The following is a 7,433-nucleotide window of genomic DNA, read 5'->3' on the forward strand; positions in this document are numbered from 1 at the left end:
CATTTCACCGGTAATTATGCTGCCTGAAACGCATTTGTTCAGCCAAATCTAAAGGAGATGCCAAGTCTCTGCCCTCAATCCGGTATTTTCATATTAAGTCAAAAATTCCTAGCGAAATTGTATGTTCTCTTAATTCGTGTTTAATGACAAGCAAAATAAACTAACATATCTGGCGATTTAACTGAAAGTTTTCTATTCATGTAAACAAACGTAGCTGACCTGTTTTTTGACTCACACAGACAGTGGACAGGCTGGCTGCTGTTAGCCAACGACCTGCATGCCATACCTTTTTTGAACATAACGGTCTCATGTTAACACAGAGTTCGACCAGAGCCATCTCAAACGTTAACGTTTCTTTTTGACTTTTGACTCTTTTAAATATATGCTATTCTCCTGCCAGTTAAAGACAGTCATTAAATGTCTTTAATATTTATTTCAGATATTCTATTCAAAAATGAAAATAGATGCAAAGAAACGTCGGGCTGGGTGTTGTCAATACATTTTGTCACGTAGGCTGCAGCTGTAAATCATACATCGTTATGCCTACTGGCTCGCTAGAAAAAAAAAAAAAACCTATCGTTGAAAAATCACTTGAAGGAAGAAAAATATAAAAGTTCCACTTTCTGCCAATAAATGGAATCCCCGTATCAGAAATGGGGGGAAGTTACAGCGACGCAGTTAGTCTGTGAGTAGAATAGATTGTGTAGACAACTTCACTGTTTCCACAAAGGTGATGTGCTTTTTAACAGGACTTGGTCAGTCTAATGATATAAATGCTAGCATTCGATTATGGTCAACGGTACCGAAAATGCCCGTTGCACCAGCCATCATAACAAATGTCCCAATATAGGATCGATTTAAACCTCTATATATTTTTATTTCACGTTGACAGTGTAGGCTATTATGTGTATTCCGACGCGAATTACATTTAATTGGGTTACGGCATTCACTTCAACCGAATGAAGTCAAATAGAAACGGCTCGAATTCCTTCTTGGTTTTCAAGCTAACTTTCCGAACAGCTGTTTTGTATTGAGTCCTTAAAATGCTACAACACGGTTTTTTTTAAACCAAATAACATTGAACGTCATTGCAAGATATATGCAATACCAACTTTTGCCAGTAGATGGCAGTCGCGTATTAGAAATGGGAGAGTCATTTGCGACTTGCGTTGAAGTTTTAAGACTGGATATAATGAGTCTCCAGCGAAAATAGTGAACAATTATTGCTTAATGGATGTGATGACACTCCAACAATGAACATATGTGAAAAGTTGTAGCCTCAAAATCAGGCAATGTAGAATTTAATACCTTTTTGAAATTATTTAATACATAATTGTATTAAAACATGAACTGTTTGGGCAGCATTACAAGTTAATTTTAAGGCTGACCATAGCCATACCATTCCAAGATATTAGAAATCAGTTCATAGTTGTGTGTCAGGGCTATAATATCATGCTGACCACATTTTGTGTGAATGTGATGAACCCCCTAGGAAGAGTATTTCAAAGTTTGGTACGTGAAAAAACACTTAAAAACACACAAAATCCAAAATTGCTCACTTCCTGTTGGGAAAAGTTAAGGGATGCAAATGAGAAATGTGTGTGTCTTGAGGAGACCCTTATGCCTACCAGACGTGGTGCATTTACGTGAAAGTATATGTCCACAATATTAGAAAAAAGCCATAGGGGGCGCTGTGTAGCCACGCCCAGATGAATGTGGATATGGATGTGATTGCACTCCAAAAGTGAATATATTTGTAAAATATCAGCCCGATCAGATGATGTAGAACGGAATTAAGCCCAATTCCTGTTTTTGGGCGTAACGTGTGTATTATACGCCTCGCCATTGGCAAACCGTTTGAGATATCAAAAATCCTTTCGTCATTTAGGGTCAGGACTATTCTCAGATCATGACGAATACATTTGGTGTGAATGTGATGAATCCCCTAGCAGGAACGCATACAAACATGATAAAAACCTCACTTCCGTTGCCAGATGGTGGCGCTATAACATTGATTTCTTCTTGGTATATGGATGTGATTACACTCTAACAGTGAACATATTTGTAAAATATCAGCCAGATCAGACAATGTAGACCATGAATTTATGGCTACTTCCTGTTGGCGCGGCGTGACATGAAAATTGTACGCCTCGCCATGACCATACTTTTTGAGATATCAAAAATATCCTTTGGAATTAGTCTCATGACTATCCTGAGACCAATTTGACCACATTTCGTGTGAATGCAATGAACCCCCTAGGAGGAGTACTTAAAAGTGTAGTACGTGTAAAATGCACAAAATTCAAAATGGCTGACTTCCTGTTTACATATTTGATTCGATGCAAATGAGAAATGTGTTTGTCCAGAGGAGCCCCACATGCATACCAATCTAGGTGAAGGTAGCTCAAAGTGCCTGTCCACAATAGAAGACAAAGCATTAGGGGGCGCTGTGGAGTCCCTTGGCCACGCCCAGGTCTGAGCATCTGATACATCCTGACAGCCAACACTTCTCATGTGTGTACAAAATTCTGTGAGTTTCCATCCATGGCAAGCACCTCAAAAATGCAAAATACATTGAAAAAAAAGAGAATAATAATTATAGGGGGCGCTGTCTAGCCACGCCCCGATTGATATGTATATATCTGATATTGTACTACTACAATGAACATATTTGTAAAATATCAGCCAGATCGGACGATGTCGAAAAAAAAGTCATTTTTTTGCACGCAATATGTGTACTGTACGACTCGCCATTTCCATACCGTTTGAGATATCAAAAATCCCTTCACAACTTAGCGTAAGGACTATCTTACGATCATGCTGACCGCATTTGGTGTGAATGTGCTGAATGCCCTAGCAGGAAGGCATACAAATATGTTAAAGACCTCACTTCCTATTGCCAGATGGTGGCGCTATAACACTGACCTGTTCTTGGGATATGGATGTGATTACACTCCAACAATAAACAAATTTCTAAAATATCAGCCAGATCAGACAATGTAGACCATGAAATTATGGCCACTTCCTGTTGGCGTGGCGTGACATAAAAATTGTAATCCTCCCCGTGACTGTCCCGTTTGAGCTATCAAAAATATCCTGGCAATTTAGCATCATGACTATCCTGAGACCATTCTGACCACAGTTGGTGTGAATGCGATGAACCCCCTAGGAGGAGTACTTAAAAGTGTAGTACGTGTAAAACTCAGAAAATCCAAAATGGCTGACTTCCTGTTTGGATATTTGATTAGATCCGAATGAGAAATGTGTTTGGACCGAGGAGCGCTATTTGGCCACCAAATTAGGTGCAGGTAGCTCAAAGTGCCTGCCCACAATAGAAGACAATGCGATAGGGGGCGCTGTGGAGTCCCTCGGCCACGCCCAGGTCTGAGCATCTGAGAGCTCCTGACAGCAACCACTTCTGATGTGTGTGCAAAATGTCAAGACTTTTTACGCATGGCAAGGCCCTCAAAAAAGCCCATTTGCCTGATGAAAAAGAATAATAATAATAATAATAATAATAATAATAATAATAATCCTTCCAATAACAATAGGGTCCTTCGCACCCTACGGTGCTTGGGCCCTAATAATAATAATAATAATAATAATCTTTACAATAACAATAGGGTCCTTCGCACCCTACGGTGCTTGGGCCCTAATAATAATAATAATCCTTCCAATAACAATAGGGTCCTTCGCACCCTACGGTGCTTGGGCCCTAAATATAGCTGCAAGCAGCAATGAACGGGCCCAAGCACCATGGGCGCAACCGCCTTGGTGGCATAGTTGCGCCAATGACATGTTTCACAATATGTACACACTTTGGAAATAATCACCTTCCTGGACAACGTATAGTGTGCACAGGAATTCCCCTTTGATCAATGAAGATGTTGCTGCTGCTATTGGAATGCATCAATGATATAAGCCTCACTTCCTATTGCCAGATGGTGGCGCTATAATATTGAGCCGTGTATGGTTCATGGATTTGATTACACTCCAATAATTAACATATTTGTACATTTTCAGCCAAATTGGAAGATGTCAAGTAAAATTAAAGCCACTTCCTGTTCCCAGATGGTGGCGCTATGCCATTGAGCCTTTCTTGGTATATGGATGAGATTACACTCCAAAAATGAACATGTGTGAAGTTTCAGCCACATCAGACAATGTAGAATGAAACAAAAATTACTTCTTGCTTGCACAGTGTAATAATATGCTCCAGTCCTGTATGGAGAGCAGAGATGAATTAATTTCCATAGATTTTACAGCGGGAGGCACAATTTACGCTTGAGAAGTCATTCGGTTATAAATATGCACTCAAAATAAAACCATTGGCGTAAAGAAACTATTCAACTTTATTGTGGCCGCACCGGGGATGGAACCGCGGACCTTGCATGTCTTAATCCACTGTCTGAACCATTAAGTTATACTGCCCTCTTATACACGTACGCTATCTATTGGCCAAAAGTTGTATGTTTCCTTTTATCCTGGTTAAATAATTTCTCTCCGAAGTGTCGGATAATATTGCATTAAACGTCGAGTTAGCCAGCATCATTCTTTTCCATTTCACCGGTAATTATGCTGCCTGAAATGCATTTGTTCAGCCAAATCTAAAGGAGATGCCAAGTCTCTGCCCTCAATCCGGTATTTTCATATTAAGTCAAAAATTCCTAGCGAAATTGTATGTTCTCTTAATTCGTGTTTAATGACAAGCAAAATAAACTAACATATCTGGCGATTTAACTGAAAGTTTTCTATTCATGTAAACAAACGTAGCTGACCTGTTTTTTGACTCACACAGACAGTGGACAGGCTGGCTGCTGTTAGCCAATGCGCGTCATCTCGCAACGACCTGCATGCCATACCTTTGTTGAACATAACGGTCTCATGTTAACACAGAGTTCGACCAGAGCCATCTCAAACGTTAACGTTTCTTTTTGACTTTTGACTCTTTTAAATATATGCAACTCTCCTGCCAGTTAAAGACAGTCATTAAATGTCTTTAATATTTATTTCAGATATTCTATTCAAAAATGAAAATAGATGCAAAGAAACGTCGGGCTGGGTGTTGTCAATACATTTTGTCACGTAGGCTGCAGCTGTAAATCATACATCGTTATGCCTACTGGCTCGCTAGAAAAAAAAAAAAAAACCTATCGTTGAAAAATCACTTGAAGGAAGAAAAATATAAAAGTTCCACTTTCTGCCAATAAATGGAATCCCCGTATCAGAAATGGGGGGAAGTTACAGCGACGCAGTTAGTCTGTGAGTAGAATAGATTGTGTAGACAACTTCACTGTTTCCACAAAGGAACCAAAAATGTGCTTTTTAACAGGACTTGGTCAGTCTAATGATATAAATGCTAGCATTCGATTATGGTCAACGGTACCGAAAATGCGCGTTGCACCAGCCATCATAACAAATGTCCCAATATAGGATCGATTTAAACCTCTATATATTTTTATTTCACGTTGACAGTGTAGGCTATTATGTGTATTCCGACGCGAATTACATTTAATTGGGTTACGGCATTCACTTCAATCGAATGAAGTCAAATAGAAACGGCTCGAATTCCTTAATAAGGCTTCTTGGTTTTCAAGCTAACTTTCCGAACAGCTGTTTTGTGTTGAGTCCTTATAATGCTACAACACGATTTTTTTTAAACCAAATAACATTGAACGTCATTGCAAGATATGCATTATATGTGTTAATCTTTGAAATATATGCTACTTTCCTGCCAGTAAAAGCCTGTCTTTTATTTTAGTTATTCAATCCATATAATTAAGGTAGATGAGAAAAAACGTTGCTGTGGGCTGGGTGTTGTCAGTACATTTTGTTACGTAGGCTGCCGCTGTTACTCATACATCGTTATGGTTACTGGCTCGCAAAAAGAAACAAAACTTGTCATTGACGAATTACTTGAGAAACAATACCAACTTTTGCCAGTAGATGGCAGTCGCGTATTAGAAATGGGAGAGTCATTTGCGACTTGCGTTGAAGTTTTAAGACTGGATATAATGAGTCTCCAGCGAAAATAGTGAACTATTATTGCTTAATGGATGTGATGACACTCCAACAATGAACATATGTGAAAAGTGTTAGCCTCAAAATCAGGCAATGTAGAATTGAATACCTTTTTAAAATTATTTAATACATAATTGTATTAAAACATGAACTGTTTGGGCAGCATTACAAGTTAATTTTAAGGCTGACCATAGCCATACCATTCCAAGATATTAAAAATCAGTTCATAGTTGTGTGTCAGGGCTATAATATCATGCTGACCACATTTTGTGTGAATGTGATGAACCCCCTAGGAAGAGTATTTCAAAGTTTGGTAAGTGAAAAAACACTTAAAAACACACAAAATCCAAAATGGCTCACTTCCTGTTGGGAAAAGTTAAGGGATGCAAATGAGAAATGTGTGTGTCTTGAGGAGACCCTTACGCCTACCAGACGTGGTGCATTTACGTGAAAGTATATGTCCACAATATTAGAAAAAAGCCATAGGGGGCGCTGTGTAGCCACGCCCAGATGAATGTGGATATGGATGTGATTGCACTCCAAAAGTGAATATATTTGTAAAATATCAGCCCGATCAGATGATGTAGAACGGAATTAAGCCCACTTCCTGTTTTTGGACGTAACGTGTGTATTATACGCCTCGTCATTGCCAAACCGTTTGAGATATCAAAAATCCTTTCGTCATTTATGGTCAGGACTATTCTAAGATCATGATGACTACATTTGGTGTGAATGTGATGAATACCTTAGCAGGAACGCATACAAACATGATAAAAACCTCACGTCCGTTGCCAGATGGTGGCGCTATAACATTGATTTCTTCTTGGTATTTGGATGTGATTACACTCTAACAGTGAACATATTTGTAAAATATCAGCCAGATCAGACAATGTAGACCATGAATTTATGGCAACTTCCTGTTGGCGCGGCGTGACATGAAAATTGTACGCCTCGCCATGACCATACCGTTTGAGATATCAAAAATATCCTTTGGAATTAGTATCATGACTATCCTGAGACCACTTTGACCACATTTCGTGTGAATGCAATGAACCCCCTAGGAGGAGTGCTTAAAAGTGTAGTACGTGTAAAATGCACAAAATTCAAAATGGCTGACTTCCTGTTCACATATTTGATTCGATACGAATGAGAAATGTGTTTGTCCAGAGGAGGCCCACATGCATACCAAATTAGGTGAAGGTAGCTCAAAGTGCCTGTCCACAATAGAAGACAAAGCATTAGGGGGCGCTGTGGAGTCCCTCGGCCACGGCCAGGTCTGAGCATCTGATACATCCTGACAGCCAACACTTCTCATGTGTGTGCAAAATTCTGTGAGTTTTCATCCATGGCAAGCACCTCAAAAATGCAAAACACATTGAAAAAAAAGAGAATAATAATTATAGGGGGCGCTG

This window comes from Conger conger, chromosome 16, assembly GCF_963514075.1.
Source record: "Conger conger chromosome 16, fConCon1.1, whole genome shotgun sequence".
NCBI classification, from domain to species: domain Eukaryota; kingdom Metazoa; phylum Chordata; class Actinopteri; order Anguilliformes; family Congridae; genus Conger; species Conger conger.